Source organism: Populus nigra, chromosome 13, assembly GCF_951802175.1.
Source record: "Populus nigra chromosome 13, ddPopNigr1.1, whole genome shotgun sequence".
Classification (NCBI taxonomy): Eukaryota; Viridiplantae; Streptophyta; class Magnoliopsida; order Malpighiales; family Salicaceae; genus Populus; species Populus nigra.
Genome location: NC_084864.1, coordinates 1,306,144 through 1,327,280, shown reverse-complemented (window position 1 = coordinate 1,327,280; position 21,137 = coordinate 1,306,144). Strand labels below are relative to the sequence as shown.

At 33.4% G+C, this 21,137-nt stretch overlaps 2 long non-coding RNA genes across 4 annotated transcripts; one reads left to right on the top strand and one right to left on the bottom strand.

The window, feature by feature from the left end:
- The first annotated feature begins 9,960 nt into the window (after window positions 1-9,960).
- LOC133670931 (uncharacterized) lies at window positions 9,961-12,994 on the top strand. Of its 3 annotated transcripts, none has more exons than XR_009834180.1 (3): window positions 9,961-10,262; window positions 10,433-12,287; window positions 12,710-12,994. It is a non-coding gene; the product is annotated as an uncharacterized LOC133670931 (long non-coding RNA). The 3 variants fall into 3 exon arrangements; XR_009834179.1 differs by having other exon boundaries at window positions 9,961-10,947; window positions 11,030-12,287; XR_009834178.1 differs by having other exon boundaries at window positions 9,961-12,287.
- Window positions 12,995-14,648: 1,654 nt separating this feature from the next.
- Window positions 14,649-16,447, bottom strand: LOC133670933 (uncharacterized). Its single transcript, XR_009834182.1, has 3 exons — window positions 15,763-16,447; window positions 14,985-15,156; window positions 14,649-14,896 (listed from the first exon to the last, which is right to left on the bottom strand). It is a non-coding gene; the product is annotated as an uncharacterized LOC133670933 (long non-coding RNA).
- Window positions 16,448-21,137: the final 4,690 nt, after the last annotated feature.

The window sequence follows — 21,137 nt, the reverse complement described above, 5'->3', positions numbered from 1 at the left end:
TATGATTTAGCTTTATTGTACATAAATAATTTTGAAAAAAATCATAATAAAAAAAAAACAAGTGGAAAAATACTACAGCAATCTACAATGTTTTAAAAAAAAAATTACAAAGTTAAATTCTCAACCATCTCATTATTAAAAAAAAAATCAACAAAGGTAAGTTTGAAAAAACTCATAACAAAAAAAACACAAAAAAAATGGGAAAAAAAAACCCATTGTTGATTTGAATAAATTTAATAAACTTGATTAATTAAATAAAATGAGTATAAAAAAATATAATAAAAAAATAAAGATAAAAATTGATATAAATATAAATTGATATGACACATTTAATTTTTGAAAGGATATGTGTGAAACCTAAGGTGAGGAAAAGAAAAAATTTCTATCAGAGCTCAACTGTTGTGCCGTCATGTACACATGTCTGGCTAACAAAAAAAAGATGTAAGAATGCTTCCAACGCCTTTGTTAAAGGTGGTATTTGGCCACCAAAAAACGTTTCACGCGCCGTCTAAAGAATGAGATAACTTCATTAAAAAAAATCAAAATAAATTAGAAAGTATAATATTCAGTAAATCCAATATTAGGGGATGAAAATAGAGGGGAAAAATAAGTTTGAATTTTTTAAGAAAACAAACCTAAAAAAATCCTCAAACTTTTAATGACCATAAAAAAACCTTAATATTTTACAGTTCAGTCAAAAACCAAATTCTTTTGGTATATGTTAATAATAATTTTTTTTTTTGTAAAATGTATAAATAGATAGGTTTGTCTTTAGAGAGAACATCCCATGGTCTCTTCGAAGACAACCAATGAAATCTTCACTGCTAGCTTTGATGTAGTTACCAAACCAAATTTGGTGATGTCAAGTGTCAAGTATTAGAGGTGATTATTTTTAGTTTGATTTTATTTTTATAAAAAAAGTAAACAAATCAATTAAAAAAACTAAAAAAGATTAAAATTGACCAGTTTTCGGTTTGGTTTGGTTTGACTCGGTTTTTCATGTTTGGCTCGGTTTGAATTTGGTTCGGTTTTTTTTATTTCAAACTTATAAAACCAAAATCGAACAGGTTGGTTTTTTAAAAATTCTAATTGGTTTAATCAGTTTTTTTCACGGTTCGATTTTTTCAATAATTTGTTTTTTAGTTTTCTCAATTTAATCAGTTTTTTAATTTTTTTTTGTTTACCCCTAACACCAAGCCGGTCAATCATGAGTTGACACAACACGACTGCAATAATATAGACCCTAAACTAGTCAGAAGGGCTCACTACTCAACATCAAGAGTTGTGGACTTTTCAGATGATATGATATTTTCAGTGAGCATATAGAACACTTTTATTGATGAGACATTTTTTTCCAAATTTTGGCAGTAGACTTCACAGAGGAAACATAACGTGCTTTCCTTGTATGATTTTGTTTTATATGTTAATAAAAAGAGCAAAAATTATAAAGTTAAATTCTTTACCAGCTCAATATTAAAAAAAAATTAACAGACAATTTTGAAAGAAAAAAAACCATAAGGGGAATTACTGTAGCAATTTATAGTGTTTTGTGATGAAAGATATAGTGTTTTCTCTAGTAAAATCGACAAAGATAATTTTAGAAAAAATCATAACAAAAAAAACAATGTAGAAAAACACTGTAGCAATCCACAGTGTTTTGTGAGAAAAGCTATAGTGCTTTCCTCGTATGATTTAGCTTTATTGTACAAAGATAATTTTGGAAAAAATCATAATAAAAAAAAACAAGTGGGGAAATACTACAACAATCTACAGTGTTTTAAAGAAAAAAATTACAAAGTTAAATTCTCAACCATCTCAATATTAAAAAAATAAAAATCAACAAAGATAATTTTGAAAAAAATCATAATAAAAAAACACAAAAAAATAGAAAAAAAAACCATGTTGGAAACATTGTAGCAATCCACGGTGTTTTGTAAGGAAAGTTATAATACTTCCCCACATGATTTAGCCTTACTTATAATTGTAACTCTCAACCAGATTAATATTAAAAAAATAAAATCGATAAAAACAATTTAAAAAAAATCATAAGAGAAAAAAATCTTGTGGGAAGACACTGTAGCAATCCATGGTGTTTTGTGAAGAAAGCTGCAGTGTTTTCTCCACATGATTTAGTTTTATTGTAATTGTAATTCTCAACCAACTCAATATTAAAAAATAAAATTGACAAAGATAATTTTGAAAAAAATCATAACAAAAAAAAACTATGTGGGAAAATATTATAGCAATTTACATTGTTTTAAGGAAAAAAAATTACAAAACTAAATTCTAACTAGCTCAATATTAAAAAAATAAAATCAACAAAGATAATTTTAAAAAAATCATACAAAAAAGAAAACACAAAAAAAAATCATATGAGAAAACACTATAGCAATCTAGAATGTTTTAAAAAAAATTACGAAGTTAAATTCTCAATAAATACTATAGCAAGTGTTTGAATGATTTGGGTCATAAATGAGGATTCAACTGAAGAGAAATTAAAAAAAAAAAAAGAAGATTTAATTTGACCTTAGCCAAGACTAGAAAAATTAAAGAGTCAATAATGAATTTCAAACACCTGGTCAAATTAAATTTTTTTTAATAAAGGACTAATTTGAAGAGGAAAATCAAAATTGAAAGTTTGATTGGTTAAAATTGCATAATTTTGGGAATTAAGAATGATTTTGCAACTGGTAGTTAAATTTTAAGGTCTAAATTGATTCAATTAAGGATATAATTAAAAAGAAAAAAATGATTCAAAACAAATTTGATTAAAATTCGAAAAATTTAAAATACAAGAATGGAAAATGTGGCAGGTGGAAAAGGCACAGCACATGACATCAAAAGAAAAAGATAGAGTTTGTTGATAATCATCTTCGGACCTCAAGATGCGAAAAGTCAATCGGACTCGTAAGTTTTTTAATCTAAAAGTGATATTAGAGTATAAGTTGATGAATAAACCTTAATAATCAAGCCGCTAATGTTTTTGATTACTCTCTCGGATACTACCTGATTTACAATTTCATCCCAAAATTAATTATTGTTAATTTAGAATTTCATCTTTAATAAACAGAATTTTTTTAATCAAGTCCTTTCATTTAAAATTATCACAATTGTTTCGAAGAAAGGTGTCAAGTTCTCTTTAAAAATGTATATCATGTGTTTATTTCTTGATTTACGATTTCATCCCATGCCATTAGATATGGATAGAAGGATTCAATTGAGAAATGGCCAAACTTTGTAAGGACCTAATTGAGAAACATTTTAGTTTAGGGATCAAATTGAGAGATGGTGGATAGATTGGTAACTAATTTAGTATCTAATACTTAATACAGCTGATGGCATGCTTACGAGCTTGAAAGAAACCATAAGTTAGCAGAATATTGAAAATGGTGTTTCTAAACTCCTTGAGCAATCACCTCATTTGTGGCACTGAAAGCATAATTGCTCTATAGAAGATGTAAGAACTCAGAAGCTTACAGTGTAATTTTCAACATAATTGTATTGATGCTTAGCCTATTGTTTTATACTGAAATTACATATTCTTGTAAGCAAAGATTATAGCAATCAAAAATAGTTATGGATAGAATATTTGTATTAATTCACAAGCATGATTGTAGGCTTAGTTACTGCTGCAAATCATCTGCAGATTTCATGCATCTGCAGATTTCTTGCATCTTCCTTAATATGCCCCCGCAAAATTGAACTTCCATCAGCAAGTCCAATTTTGGTGCGTAAAAATTCAGTGCGTGCCCGAGACAGTGGCTTGGTTAATAAGTCAGCAAGTTGATCTTGAGTGTGGACGTGTCTCACATGAAAAGTACCCTTCTGAACTTGATCACGCACAAAGTGAAGATCAATTTGGATGTGCTTCATTTTGGAGTGGTGAACTGGATTAAAACTAAGATGAGTTGCACCAAGATTATCACACAGTAGAGAAGGTGGCACTTTCAATGGAAATCCAAGTTCATGAAGGAGTGCAAGGAGCCACAATGTTTCTGAAGCACCATTAGCAAGCGCGCGATATTCGGCTTCCGTAGAGGATCGAGCAACAACCCTTTGTTTTGTTGAGCGCCAGGAGATAGGATTGCATCCAAGAAAAGTAATATAGGCCGAGGTGGATGTGCGATCATCAATGTTGCCAGCCCAGTCAGCATTACTGTAAGTTGTTAAACAAGGGGCAGCAACTTTCCTAATATGGATACCATGAAATATTGTTTGCTTGAGATAGCGAAGAAGTCTCTAGGTGGCTACCCAATGAGTGACCGTTGGCTTGTGCATAAATTGAGAAAGCTTGTTTACTGCAAAACAAATGTCTGGACGAGTGAGGGAGAGGTATTGCAGTCTACCAATGATGCGCCTGTACTCAGTGTTGTCCACTGATGCTGTGCCATCTAGCAGATGAAGGGATTGAGTAGTGGACAATGGGGTAGAAATCTCCTTGGCACCAGCCATGTGTTGATTCTCCAACATATCCCGGATATACTTGTGCTGGGAGAGAAATAAACCTGCAGTTGTGGGAATTACTTCAACTCCTAAGAAGTAGTGAAGTAAGCCCATATCTTTTACAGAGAAACGAGCACCAAGTGTGTTCACAACATGACCTACGAACTGATTATCACTGCCTGTAAGCACCAAATCATCAACATAAACAAGCACATAACAGATAAGGGAGTCATGACGATAAATAAACAGTGAGGAGTCAGCTGTAGAAATCTGGAACCCGATTTGCAGAAGGGAAGCCCGCAAGGCTGAGTACCACGCCCTAGGAGCCTGTTTGAGACCATAGATGGCTTTCCTTAATTTGTATACATAATCGGGTTTGGAAAAATCCTTGAAACTCGGAGGCTGCATCATATAAACAGTTTAAGACAACATGCCATGTAAAAAAGCGTTATTGACATCCATTTGTCTCAAGGGCCACCCATTCATGACAGCAATATTCAGCACTGTTCTAATGGTTACTGGTTTAACAACCGGGCTAAAGGTTTCTTTATAATCAACTCCAGGACACTGATGATAACCCTTTGCAACAAGTCGGGCTTTGAATTTATCAACCGAGCCATCTGCCTTCCGTTTTATTCGGAATACCCACTTACAACCCACGGGTTTGCAGTCTTTGGGAGGTGGAATTAAATCCCATGTACCATGGCTCATGAGAGCTGTTAATTCACTGGACATGGCGGCACGCCATTCAAGGTGAGATACAGCTTGGCTTACACAGGTTGGTTCCAGGGAAGGCGGAAGGGAATGCTTGGACACAATGTTTAATTGTTTAGGTTTGAAAATATTATTCATCGATCGAGTGGTCATGGAGTGATTACGGGATGGAATGTTGGTAATTTGTGCGGGACATGGCAAGGGGAAGTAGATGCAGGGGAGGTAGATGCAGGGGAGGTAGATGCAGGAGAAACATGTAAATCAGAATGGAGATGCTCATGATGCAGATTAGCATTTGATTCAGAAATAACAGGGGAGAGAGAGGGGGTAATACCTGAAGAGGACGCAGAGGAGGCATCAACAATGTCCAAACTCGTTGATGGCTCCAATGGTGGAGTGGAAGTCGGCGAAGATGACGCAGGAACGAGAGGAGCAAGGGAAGGGATTACAGGACATGAATTTGGTTTGAGGAACAAATGGGTGTGGTTAGGCAGACGAGTGGATGATAGCTAATCGGGTGGATTTGTTTTTGAAACTAGACATTTAGTTTCATCAAACAGTACATGTTTAGACACATAAATTCTAGAACTTAAGGGGTCGATACATTTATAGGCAATTTGGGTTGGTGAGTATCCTATAAAGATACAGGGAATGGACTTAGGCTGGAGCTTATGGGTGTTGTATGGCTTAGTGAGAGGGTAGCATAAACATCCAAATTTCCGTAATTTGAGGTAATTTGGTTGTTGACGAAAGAGAACTTCAAATGGGGACTTGTTTTGAAGGAGAGGAGTGGGTTGATGATTTATGAGGTAAGCAGCAGTTTGAAATGCATGAGGCCAATATGACAGTGATAAGGAGGCATCATGAAGCAAGGTAAGATCTGTCTCGACAAGATGGCGATGACGCCTTTCAGTAACACCATTATGTTAGGGAGTGTGGGGAGCAGTAGTGTAATGACTTATTCCATGATTGGACAAGTAAGTTTTTAAATCGAGAAATTCTCCACCATTATCGGAGTACAAAGCTTTAATGGTGGACTTAAATCGTTTTTCCACCAGCATTTTGAATTGGGGAAAGATGCTAGAAACCTGAGATTTTGTAGACATTGGAGAAAACCACATATATTTGGTATAATGATCCACAAAAAGAAGATAATAGCGTGCACCGCAAATCCCAGTAATGTGAGCAGGACCCCAAACATCAGTATATATAATGTCAAGTGGAGAGTGACTTTGAAAACTTGTAGAACCAAAAGAATGTTTATGCGCTTTATTTGTGGAACAAGAGGTACATAACGATGAGAATGTTTTTTGTGGAAACAGGAAGGGATAATTTTTTGACAAGATGTTGAACAATTTTAATCGAAGGGTGTCCAAAACATTTGTGCCACCCATCAAGGGAAGTCCGTTCATGCACATAAACAACTTTTGTTGGAGAGGGAGAAGCCACCAAGGAGTTTGGAAACATATAGACGCCATTCTCACACGCACCTCTTAGAAGTATTGCCCCCGTGGTTTTGTCCTTCACAAGAAAAAAAAAAGGATGAAGTTCAAGAAAAACATTATTATGTTTGGTGAAGTGATGAACTGAAATGAGATTCTTGTGAATATAAGGAACACATAAAGTATCATGTAAATGAAAAGTTTTGGTAGGTATGGGTAAAGCTAAAGAACCAATATGTGTAACTGCCAAACCTGTACCATCACCAAGAAGAACCTCATCAGTGCCGTCATATTCAGAATGAATAGATAAGTTTTGGAGATCACCCGTGATGTTATGAGAGGCTGCAGAGTCAATTAACCATTTTTTATCTTGAGTATCGGAGGATCCAGCACAATTAACCGTCATTGTAGAGGATTGGAGTTTCGGGAAGATCTTGGCTGTGTGACCCAATTGATCACAATATTAACATTTAGGCTGGAAGCGCCGGTTTGAATTGGAGCGGCCCGAATTATTATTTCGCTGGCGGTCTCTAAAGGAGCCATTTGAGGGGCGGTGTTGTCCTGGTTGAAAAAAGCCATTTCCTCTGTTGCTTCCTCTGGTTTGCTGAGATACAGAGAAGGCGGTGTCCTTGTTGGCAAATCGGTGGCTGGTAAAATTTGCAGCAGCCACGAGTTGTTGTGTAGCAGCCTCCATCCTTCTCAAGTAACTTTCATGCCCAACAAGCATGTCATAGAGTTCTTCAAAAACAAGGGATTTTTCTCGTGCTCGAATAGGAGCAGCAATTTCACGAAATTCTGGACCTAACCCATGGAGGACATAGAGGGTTAAGTCATCATCAGAGATGGGGTGGTCAATAAGTGCAATTTCATCAGCCAAGCTTTTGACCATATGAAGATACTCTGAAATCGGTCGATTTCCATGCTGAATCAAGGTTAGTTCTTCCTTGAGTTGCATTGCCCTTGTACGCGATTTACTTGCATACAGTGTCGATAATTTTTTCCATGCCTCGTGTGAGGTTTTGGTTGTGGCAATGAGAGGTGTGATTGAGGGTGAAGTGGATGCAAGGATGGCGCTAAGAATTAGCTTATCTTGCCTTACCCACCGGTTTTTTATAGCTGTTGACTATGGAGTACCATCTGAGAGAGGGCACTGAGATTCTCCATTAACATAGTCTAGGAGATCATAGCCGATTAGGAGAGCCTCAAACTGTGCTCTCCATTGAGGAAAAGATGAGGGTGTGAGTTTCTCATTGATTTGAGTAGTGATGTTAAAAAACACAAGGGAAAGTTCTGGAGATGAGGTAGGCTGATTTGCGGAAGACATGGGAATCAAATTCTCGTTAGAGAGATGATGCTCTGATACTATATAGAAGATGTAAGAACTCAGAAGCTTACAATGTAATTTTCAACATAATTGTATTGATGCTTAGCCTATTGTTTTATACTAAAATTACATATTCTTGTAAGGAAAGATTACAACAATAAAAAATAGTTATAGACATAATATTTGTATTAATTCACAAGCATGATTGTAGGCTTAGTTACTGCTGCAAATCATCTGCAGATTTCATGCATCTGCAGATTTCTTGCATCTTCCTTAATATGCTCCACCTGAGTATTTTTTGTCATCGTCGTCGTCGTCTTGCTTGTGAGCTTTTATACAATAACTCCTCCCCTTACTATTCTTCTCCTTTAAATTTGAATTCTGTTTATTTACTAGAAATTAATTTTTTTAAAAAAAATAAATTTTAGAAAAGTAAATAATTTTCTGATATTTAGTAGTATAATGAAAAATAAGTTGGAAAACATTTTTTAGTGTTTGGTTATATCATGAAAAATAAGTTGGAAAATAACTTATTAATGTTTTATTTTTTTCAACTTTATTAAAATAATAGGGAACAAATCTTATAAATTAAAAAGTTGAATGAGAATGAAATTAAAAAAAAAATATAATTTAATAAATTATTTCAAATAAAATAAATAATAATCAAAATAATAGAGATCAAGTCTAACAAATAAAAATATTGAAAGATAAAGAAATTAAAATAATAATAATTACCATTTCATAAATTATTTCAAATAAAATAAGTAACAATTAAAAGAATAAGGACCAGATTTGATAGATAAAAAATTTCAATTAAAAAATAATAAGAGAAAAGCAAATAACAATTATAAAAATGAGGATCAAAATTAATATAAAAATTAAATTCTAAGGGATGAAATTAAAAAAAAAATATTCAAAAAATAAAAAATAAAAAATAATATATATATATATATATATATATGTTATTCATTTATTGGATTAAATCTAGTTTGACTTCATCACCTTAAAAAATTGGGTATTAATTAATTTGATTGATTTAATTAAATTTTGATTAAAATCTCATTTGACTTTGAAAAAAAAATTACAATGGTTTAGTTTATTTTTATTAAAAAAACTAAAAAATAAATCATTTTTTTTTATTAAATTACAATGGATTTAGATGTTATTGTAGAGAAAAGTAGAGTCCTTGAAGGAGAAGAAAGAAATAGAAGAATATGGCATTATTTATTTTTGATATATATATTTTTAAATTAATAACTTGGAAATCAATAATGGTGTTGGTTAATTATTGCTAATTTAATTGGATAATGCAATGCATGCTGACTTTGGAAGAGAATTTAATTATAGTACCTCGCAGGCAGGTAGGAGTCGTTGTTTTGAGGTAAGGGTAACCGTACATATCCGTGTCCCAAATATTTTGACTTCATGTTTGAGATTATAATATTTTTTATTTAAAAATATATTAAAATAAAAAAAATTAAAATAAAATATTTTTAATATTAACACATCAAAATAATTTAAAAATATAAAATAATATTTATTTTAAACAAAAAAAATCAAAATTTTTAAGAATCCAAACACACCCTTAACCACCTACAGTGCAACGCAAAGAAAGGTGTGAGAATGGATTTCAAACTAAAAAGAAAAAAAAAAAAACACTTAAAGCTGATAATCAGTTCAACAGGAAGACCAAAAACACAGGCAATTTTGTTCCTCCTCCTTCCACTTCCTCTTCTTCTAGTTTTTTTGTTGGATGCAGAGGCTCTGTTGTTCCCAAAGCACTAAATTCATGCTTCCTTTGTAATCTATCTATCAGTGGCCTATTTACTAACGGTAACTTCCACTCCAGTTAGTTTTATTATTCCTAATTATTTGATGATTTAACAAATCTAAAATGAATCACTCCATATCACATATCTAAGAATGACTTATTGGGCCTATATTGGGCTAATTGAGTCCATAGACAAGGCCCATAAAAGAATATATGATTATTATTTGGACAAAAAAATAATAATCGGACCTTTATTTGAGATGGAGTTTGTCATCAACCGAATGTTGGAGTCTTTATTTGAGAAAAGTCAACCTCCTTCAAGTCTTTATTCTTTAACCACTCCTCGTCGTTCCACTTTCCAGCCATGGATAAGAAGATCTGAGGAGTGAGAAGACTTGTTGCCAAAAAAATCTGTCGAAATACAAATGTATTTGGAACATTTGTCTCGCGTTGAAGATGTTTTGCCTCCTGCAAAGTCGAGTCTAAGGGAAAAGATGGAAAAAGCGTTATCGTTGCTAGAAGATTCTTTGGGAAGTCGTTGTTTTCAAGTCCAGACATTTTTGCTCGGGTATGTAATCATGGATTTCCAGAATGGACTTCAAATGTACGTTATTACAGACCGAGTGAATGCTTATACCTATCAGATGCCATCTCTTGTGGAGTAGGGGGTACTATTGCCCTTCCTCCGGTCTTTGAATCTGATCAACCCATGTATTGCTGTGCTGTGCTGTGCTGTAGCTTGTGACCATGGAGGAGAAACAGGATTTTGATTTAGAGACGAAAAAAGTTTTCCAGGCTCTCCAGGTTTGTTTTCATTACATATATTTTTTCAATCAGATTTTGGATAACGATGAAAATACTACCCAATTTATTATCAGGATTTAGGAGAATAAGAAAGAGATGAAAGAAAGTAGCTTTCCTTAGCATTTTGAGTTTGAAGTCGAAGTTATTGTTTTTTCTACTTTTGAAATCTCATAAAATGTGAATTTTCCCCTCAGCTTCATTTTCTGTGATCTCTGTGTTTGCATTTGCTAGTGTTTCTGAGGTTAAACAATCTTTAAGCTTTAAATTAGAGCTCATGAGGCATTCACTATTACAACTGCATTAGCTTGAGTCCAAAATATTTGTGCCATTAAATTATATGCGCAAAGAGACATTGGTCTTGTTTGATGGTGTTATAAACTCTGTATAAGCCCAACTGTTTAAAGGCTGCGGATTTACGGACTAATTTACAACCTCGACTTCGTCCTGAGGTATTTATCAGTAGTACCTTACAGTTTTTTCTATGCTAAATTAGGTTGTTTTCTGCTTTGTCTAATAGAATTTTTTCCCCAGTGTTTTTGAAGGGATCAGAGAGCTGAGTTAACTGAAATCGCTAATGTTACCAGAGCTGTATGCCAAACACACAGATTGCCACTTGCTCTGACATGGATTCCTTGTGATTATACCCGGGGAACTGTTGATGATATTTCAAAATTGCGTGTCAGATTACGTGATTCAAGGATGATCCGGAAATGTGTGTTTTTCATAGAGCGTACATCTTGTTATGCCGATGAGGAGATGCAAGACTTTGTGCATGCTTGTGAGCAACTATTTATGCACAATTGGCAAGGTGCTGCTGGACGAGCCTTTATAACATATCTTCCTTCCTTTGAGCCTGATGTGAAGGAAAATCATGTAAGCGAGTATCCTCTTGCTCATCACGCACGAAAGTATAATTGGAATGCTGCAGCTGCAATCTGGCTAAGGGGCAGTGATGCTGATTATAACTATATATTAGAGTTCCTTCTCCTTATCCTCATGAAAGAGAGTTCAGAGCAGCAAGACTTGGTTGGGAACCTGAAGCTTACTTTACGGAAAACTTGTAACAGCTTGAGAATGTTTTCAAAAGAAGAATTACTCGGGGAACGAGGTTCTAAAGTTAGTAAAAACAATGCTAAAATTGAACCTGCTCCAAATGCTGATGGTAATATGTGCACCGTATGTGCTAATAATAAAGACGAAAGGTATCTGAAGTGTGAAAATGGTTCGATAAGGTTATAGAAGAAAATGGGCCATATGTAAAGGATGCAAAAACAAGTATACAGGGGATAGCAAGAAGGGAACTTCAAATCTACACAAACACTTAAAAAGTTGTTCAAAAATTAGACGGAGAGATGCAAAAACAAATATGTTTGTGCAATGGCGAAGAGAATGAAGTTATCTAGCATCACCTTCTAAGGACACCAGTTGTCTGACATCACATGATCCAGATTCTGATGATAAGTTCCTGGGATTCCGGGAGTGGCACAAGCAGAAAGACGATGGCGATGTGGTTGATTCACAAAAACTTGATCTTAATCGGTATTTAGGAGAGCCTTTGGAAAACCTGGATAAGGTTTCAGATGTATTAGCTTGGTGGCGAGTCAGTTCTCCGAGATTTCCTACACTTGGTAAAATGGCTCGTGATTTCCTAGCGATTCCAATATCAGCTACTGTATCAAAGTCTTCTTTCAGCGGTGCAGTTGCGTTCAATGGTTTCAGGCTTTAATATGTGGACAGGACTGGTTGGAAAGCCCTGAAAACAATTGAGTTCTTCACTTTCTAGAGACAGGTGATTCCAAAATGATTTCCCCCCTAAATTTCTGAACATTGTTTTCCTGTTTTTTTTTTTCCTGCCATTATTTGTTAATGAAATTTGGCTGCAAAGTCACACACTTCCCTTGTAATGATTATTAACAGGGTCATGATGCTAAAACAATGGCAAAAGCTAAATTTGATTTGCATTTCCTGAGCTTGGTGGTGCAACTTTGATCAATTATAGTATCAATTTCTTTAACCGGATTGTTTTTTTAAGGTATTAGCGTATGTCTTACGCGTTGACAACATGTGAACGTGATTGTTCTGTTGTAACTATAGTTTTCGTCACCGGAAATTGAATGGAGGACACTGAACATGAAACCAATTTCGATAAAATGTTGACATTTTATGGGATGATCATTTTTCTCAATTTGTTCTTGTCATCCATATTTGCAGGAGCAAGGAAGGGATTTCTGGTTCTTCTCTGGTCTCCTTAAATGTGAGATCTGACTCGCTTGTGAAGCAAATGTCTAAATATCTCGCTGGCCCGTTTACAGTGAGCAAACCTACCAGTCCAGAGGATTTGAAGTTAATCCAACACGTCTTCGATTCTTCACTGAATGGGTGGTCAGAATTTTTTCTAAGAGTTCTTGTTTGCTTAGCTGAACGATTTTAAGTTCACCTGTTTCATACTTGTTTCTGCTAGTGAGATTGTTGTTCAATGCAATAATTATTATTTAACTCCGCGGGGATTATGCCCCATGAGACCATAGACCTAGACCTGTCTTGATGATAACGTCCTTTCTGCATTCTTAGCTCATAGATACTACATAAAATGTTTGAATGGCCCATATTATGTTCTATTGATCAGTGGTTATATGTAACACCGTGATTACACTGAATTTGAACACCTTCCAACATGCAAATGTAAAGCCTTGCGACGAAGAACAGATACAAACACTGACAGAAAAAATATATGTCATGTAAAAGCTCGTGTCTAGTAGCAGAGATTACAGATTACAATAACAAGCAACGAAATGGCATAGATTATCCAAGCAGCCCACTTGACACCAGGGGGGAATGGAATTGAAATGGTGATGAAAAGCGCGGTGGCTGCCAGGAAAACTGCAACTTTACCCAGCACTTTGGATGTCATCGGAAACTTGGCGGGGTTGATAAAATGTGAAACAAAGAGGCAAGAAAAGATAATTGCAACAAGAAAACAGAGTAAATGCAAGGAATCGAGTTTGGAATCGGTAATTTGGTGAAAATGAAGGGCTATTTCAAGTGCTGATGTGAAGCAGGTGTTTATAAGTACCTTTTGCCATTCCTTTTCCTGCTCATCATGGGGATTGTCGACCAGATCTTCTCGTAGACGTGTTAGTGCTCTATTCCAGAGTGCGGACACAGATTCTAGAATTAAAAGAATAAAATCCTTGATAACGGAAGCACCATTCCCCATGAGTTTCCTGTGCTGTATGCTATAAAAGACTGGGAAATAATTTATAAGAAACGAAAAAAATTTTCGTTTTTAAATAAAAAAATACTTTAAAGAATAAATACTGGCAGCAGTAAAGCTTCAAAGTCTACAAGTGGTAGAATGGAGAATGTAATAGTGATGTACACAGAAAAGAACTAAGAAAATGGAGAAACGTAGATAAACAATGGTAAATCCTCTCTCTTCTTCTTTTCTAGTTTTTTCACAGAGAGAAACAAATTAACTCAACAGCACAGAGAGAAATATTTGCACACAGGAAAAAATGCAAAAAACCTTAAATTATTGTTGTAAAAAAGAGACAGATCGAGAATCAGAAAGGAAAAAGGATAAAACACAATTTGTTTCTCGAGGAAATTCAAGAATTCAGAAAGAAAAAAAATACATCTCTTAAGCTTTTATTCATTGATATTCAACACACACGGCTTGTATATTTATAAGAGGTCATGTCTTCACCTTTCCTTATCAATAGTTAGAACTATTCGCAATGTCAAGTCGCAATCAAGTTCTAACTATTGATTGCCTAAATTTATGAGCTCAATCACCATCTTGTTCAATCATGACTTGACTTCTAATTTTGATAATAATTAACGAGGAAGCTTCCTCGGGCACACTTTGCTCCATCAGTTTTCATCTCTCCATGTTTTACATGGGTGTTACATTTACAGGCTACAAGAACAAGAAGTTTCATCAGGGTAAATAAAAAATATAATATCCTAACTGACAAAAGCCAATATATTTAAAACTGTTAGTTGCAACAAAAGGGTTTTCTGCAGATCCATACTATTTTCCACAGTTTTTTGTGTTTGTTATAAATTTTTTCCTTGATCCTGTACTGTGCTTTTTCGCGAAAGAAATACATTTAGATGATCATCTGAATTCTCCTGTACAACACGAGTATAAGGAAATTCTGTTTTTTCATGTAGTGGACTTGTAAAATTGAACAGAATAAGATGTCAGCTGTACAGATATGATCTTGGAACCTACCTGGCAGATACCAATTTACAGAATCTTCCATCTTCCTCTTAACTAAAGCCATGACATCAAATATCGTAGAAAGGACGTTATCATCAAGACAGGTCTTTGGTCTTGGTGAGTATAGTTCCCTCCGAGATAAATGATAATTCTTGCAATGAACAATAGTCTCACTAGCAGAAACAGGTACAGAATAGGTCAACTAGTGAACTTAAATGCATTCAGCTAAGCAAACAATAACTTGGGGAAAAAGAATCTGACCTCTCAATAAGTGAAGAATCAAAGACAAATTGGATTAACTTTAAGTCCTCTTGACTGGTAGGTTTGCTCACTGTAAACGGAGCAACCAAATATTTAGACATTTGCTTCCCCAGGTAAGTCAAATCTCACATTTGAGGAGACCAGAGAAGGACCAGGCTTCCCTTCCTTGCTGCTGCAAATATGGATTACAAAAACAAATTGAGAAAAAATGTGAACATTCAATTTCGGGAGATGAAAACTATAGTTACAACAGAACAATCACTTTCACATGTTGTAATCTCATAGGACGCGTGCTAATGCCTTAAAAGACAATCTGGTTAAACAAATGGATACCGTAATTGAAACTGCAAGGTTGCACCATTAAGCTTAGGAAATGCAAATCAAATCTTAGCACAGAAAGACAAAAGATTGACAGTGGTGTATATGTTATCAAGTTTATGCTAGCACCAGAAGAAGTGACAAATCCTGATTTTGTGGTAAGATTTTAACATTAATGTGCCCTTACTGAAGATAAAGGTATGGCAGTCTTTCTAATTACCTAGCCAACATGCAGTTCGACAGCGATACCGAGAGGTTGGAAGTGGTATAAAGATTGCTAGTGAGTGATGTCAACTCATGCAGGAATGATTTGGCTACTAAGGTTTAGGCATATTACGAGCAGAGGTTTTGAAATCATTGAGAATTTTTGGTAAGAAATGAGAATATGAAAGACATAAATCATCGATAGGAAAGAAAGTATTCAGACAACATATAGGAATTCAACTTCAGGGAAGCTTACCAGAGAATGTGGGCTGCATGAGAAAGGAACTCAAAGCTCATCAAATCAGATGTGAATGGCCATTATTGTAAACAATATAGTATAATTGGTATAGGGATAAAATGGCAATATGGGAAACAGTCATCTGGTTGCCTTGCCCCTCCTGCACATTCCTGTGGAGATTTCTGGCTGAACTAAAAACTATGAGTTGTTTCATCATTTCATAAATACCATGTAAATAAACTGCTACGGACCTGTCAATGTAATCTGAAAATCTCAAGGGTGATCCAAGTACTATGTAAATGCAAATCAGTTGCTCGACCTTACCCTTGTCAATCCATTGCATTGAGGACGACATAGTATACGAAACAATTTTGGTTGTCATCCTTAAACAATGCAGAATATGCAAGACCACGAAGTTATTGCCAAAATGCAGATAAATCTAACAATTTCCTGCTCAAAATACAGCATATTATAGTTCTAAAACATAGTAGCAAGGGAAAGGAACTTATTTATCAACAACATACCAAGAGTGAGTGCTTAAAGGCTGGACTCCGATCCAAATATATTGCATAAGCTGGAACAAGAGGATCTTAAAGGGAGAAACTTATTTATGAACAACATGTTGTTCTCTCTCCAGGACAAACAATTTATGCCCTTTCTTTCCTTCTATTAGGCTTTTAAGTGAAAACAGGTTGCTAGTCAAGTTACATAATTTGTCATCTAAAGATACAAGAGAACAAAAGCTTCTGCAATATAGTATACAGTAAAGTGAAGCTAAACATTTTCATCTCTGAATTAAAATCTGGTTTCTCCTTCACAGAGACAAGTTCCAGAACAGCACAGCAGGACATCTCATCTGGATCAAAGATCAATGCAAAAGAACCCCGTACTTCATGATCAGATGCATGCTTTCCCCGTAAGTACTCAGGCTTGCTATAATAAATTACACTTGAAGTCCATTCTGGAATCTTAGAGATAAACACACGACCAGGAAGGTCTAGTGGTAAACCATGCTAGCATTTGGTCAATGGCGAAGAGAATGAAGGCAAGCATTATCTCCACCATTGTAAGAAGTCCCAGAAGCATTTATTTTATCCAGTAAGGGAGCAGAAGTTTGTTCTGCAAAACTTTCTGCACATAGGATGTTGATGGAAAAGATGGCATCCCATCGAAGGCAAGCATTTGATCCATAGCTGACGAGCTGTCGCACCATCCAGCATACATATCAAAATTCCTAAGCTCTGAAAAAAAGTTGAATAGGTCCTCCAACAATGAATTCCTAAGAGAATCATCGAAAGGTGGGACACTATCTATTTGAGCTCTTGGCCAAGCGCAATAATCCATCCGTATTTCTTTCGACGAGAAGGAGTTCTCCATTTTGGTTACTTGTAGAACTAACCAAAATACTCTCCCCTCTTTTCAATCAGAATATCATACAAAGAACTCAATTCTTCGTTTCCTAATATCTTCCCTCACTTGCATAACTTCAAATCTTTCAAAGTTTCACTCTTTCTGCACAGATTTTTATCTACCCGCAAAACAGAACAGCTCAATTTCCTCTCTTTAGCCATTTTTTTGTTCTTGAATAACTAAAAACATCTCAATAATTACACTTGAAAAACCTAACCTTTTACCTGTTTCGAAAGAAACAACCCAGAAAGCAAAACTCAATGTGCTCAAATGTTGATAATAAATCTTCAATTCTTCTAGGCCTACAGTACGACGCAAAGAAAGGTGTGAGAATGGATTACAAACCAATGAGCCAAAAAAAAGAAAAAACACTTACGTTGATTATCAGTTCAACAGGAAGACCAAAAACACAGGCAATGTTGTTCCTCCTTTTTCCTCCTCCTTCCTCCTCTAGTTTTTTTTCTTTTTGGATGCAGAGTCTCTGTTGTACCCAAAGCAATAAAATCATATTTCCTTATAGGGTGATGATTTTCGACACGCTTTAATTTTTATCTATAAAAATAATTAAATTAAAATTTTATAGAAAACAAAAAATAAAACCGAAATCGAACTAAAACCGATCCCAACCAACTGGTTTTGGTTCTATTCAATTTCATTTTGATTCAGTTTGGTTATTTTATATTAAAAATAAAAAATTATATTGGTTTTTGGGTTTTTTTGAACTTTCTGATGAGCTTTGTTTCGGTTCGGTTTGTTTTTTTATTTTTTATTTTTTTTTTGTTCGGTTCAGTTTATTTTTAACTAAATTGGTTCGGTTCGATTGAGGTTTTTCGGTTTCAGGCTTATGAAACTGAAACCGAAATTGAATCGAATTGAATATTTCTTTTTAAATATTCTAATCGGTTTTTTTCATGATCTTTTTCAATTATTTTTTTATTTTCTTGATTTAATTAGTTTTTCAAATTTTTTTACTCATCTCTACTTCTTTTTTTTTTAATTTACCAGTTGTTATTTATAGGTTAATAATGAATATAATGCAATGAGTTAAACTTGATTAAAAATTCTAAAATCTGATTGGTTTTATCATTCCTAATTATTTGATGATTTAACAACTCTAAAATAAATCACAACTTAAATCATGTATAAGAATGATTTATTGGGCCTATATTGGGTTAATTGAATTCAACCTAGATAGTAGATAAGGTCAATATATGATTATTATTTGGACAAGAAAAATTAATCGGACCTTTATTTGAGATGGAGTTTCTCATCAACCGAATGTTGGAGTTTGAGAAAAGTCAATTGGACCTTAAATGAGCTGGCAATTAATCGGACCTTAACTTAGCCAAGAAAAATTAATCAAAAAAAACAAAGATTTAAAAATATTAAGTATTTCTGTAAAGCTATAACTAAGAGTCTTGGGGTTGACTACAACATCTAACCTAAGAGTAATATTTATAATATTAATAATAACATTAAACTTGCATGACTCAAGTTTAAGTGGGTTTGTCTGCAACACCAGACATAATAGCCTTGGATATGAGTCTGACTGTAAGGTCATGTCATAAAAGTGTGATTATTAAATAGATTAATTAAAAAAAAACAAAGAAAAAAAACCAACATAGAGAAAAAAAACTAACGAAGAAAAAGAAAAAAATCCGAATTAACTGGGCTAACCCGTCAAATCCAGGATCAGCGTCATGAAAGTTTGATAACTAAATAGAAAAAAATTGAACATTAACAAACTAAATTAAATGAAAAAAATTAATTAAAAAGGATAAAAAACAAAAAAAATAAAAGGCATCAGCCTTTTAACTGTGGACTATACAGTGCAGTCCACAGTAAAAGGCATAAAAACGGCAAAAAAAAAAACTAAAGGCATCAGCCGATAATTAAATAGAAAAAAAATAATATTAATGAACTAAATTAAATAAAAAAATATTAATTAAAAAGAAAAAAAACTTATAAGAAGAAAAAAAACAAATGAAGAAAAAGAAAATGAAAATTAAAATTAATTGACTTAACCCGTCAAACCTAAGATCCATGTCATGAAAGTCTGATAACTAAATAGAAAAAAAATTAATATCAATAAACTAAATAAAAAAATTAATTAAAAAAAAAAGAAGATATCAGCCTTTTCACCGTGAACTGCATTGTGCAATTCACAGTGAAAGGCATAAAACGAAAAAAAAATTATAATGAAATAGAAGCCTCTAATATCAAAACCATTGTTAATTTAAGCCCACACCAGTCGTTTCCTACAATTCACATCATGAAAGTTTGATAACTTAATAGAAAAAAAAATTTGACGGGTTTACCCAGAATTAACTAGGTTAACTTGTCAAACGAAGTTAACCCGTCAAGCCCGGGACACGTGTCATGAAAATCTGATAATGAAATAGAAAGAAATTTAACATTAACAAACTAAACTAAACGAAAAAAATTAATTAAAAAGAAAAAAAAATCAGGTTAATTCGTCAAATCACATTAACCTATCAAACCCGGGATCCGTATCATGAAAGTCTAATAACTAAATAAAAAAATTTAACATTAACAAACTAAACAAACAAAAAAAATTATTAAAAGACAAAAACAAATTTTTTTTTCTTAAAGATAGTTTAACGTTTCATTTACTTTTTAATATATGTTATAATATAATGTAATAATTATAATTATAATAATATAATATATTAATAATGGGGAAAGTGAAAGGCTTGGTATATGTTATAATATAATATAATAATTATAATTATAATATAATAATTATAATAATATAATATATTAATAATGGGAAAAGTGAAAGGCGTGGGGAAAGCTACAATACTTTCCCCACGCGTTTTAGAGTATTCTACTAGATGCCATGCCCGCGCGATGCCGCAGGCTGGTGACATGTTTGTGCGTTGTCGTGGACTTGTGAAAAAAAAAATTATATGAAGAAAAAATATTGCAATCCACAATGTTTTGAAGAAAAAAATACAAAGCTAAATTCTTAACCAGATTAATATTTAAAAAATAAAATGAACAAAGAAAATTTTGGGAAAAATCATAAAAAAACGAAAGGAAAAAAACCTTGCAGGGAAACACTGTAGCAATCTATAGTGTTTCATGAGAAAATCTACAGTTGTAATTCTCAACCAGCTCAATATTAAAAACAGTAAAATCGATAAAATAATTTTTAAAAAAATCATATGGGGGAACACTGTAGTAATCTACAATGTTTTAAAGAACAAAGCTAAATTCTCAACCAGCTCAATATAAATAAAAATAAAATCGACAAAGACAATTCTGGAAAAAAAAACAAAATAATAATAAAAAAAAACTATATGGAGAAACACTGTAGCAATTCACAGTGTTTTAAAGAAAAAAACTATAAAGCTAAATTTTCAACCAGCTCCATATTAAAAAAATAAAATCAACAAAAACAATTCTGAAAAAAAACACAAAAAATTGAAAAAAAAGAGAAGAAGACAATTTTGGGAAAAAAAAGAAAAAAAACATGTAGAGAAAGTTAAAGCTGAATTCTTAACTAACTTAATTTTAAAAAAAAATCGACAAAGATAATTTTGGAAAAAAACATGTGGGGAAACACTGTTGCAAAACAAAAATTATGTGGAGAAACATTGTAACAATCTACAATGTTTTTTTAAAAAAACCTACGAATCAAAATCGACAAAGACCATTTTGGAAAAAAAAAGAAAAAAATTCATAAAAAAAAACCATGTAGGGAAACATTGTAGTAATCTATAATGTTTTTTTTTAAAAAAACTACAGAACTAAATTTTCAACCAGTTCAATGTTAAAAAAAATCGACAAAGATAATTTTGAAAAAAAAAAGAAGAATAAAAAGACAATCTTGGAAAAAAAAGAGAAAAAACAAAAAAAAATTGGGGGGAAAAAAAAGAAGTATGTGGCGTGGGGCGCGTTTTAGAGTATTAATTAATGTTGGAAGCTAGGTTGTCAATTCCGTTCCGTTTCGTATGGAA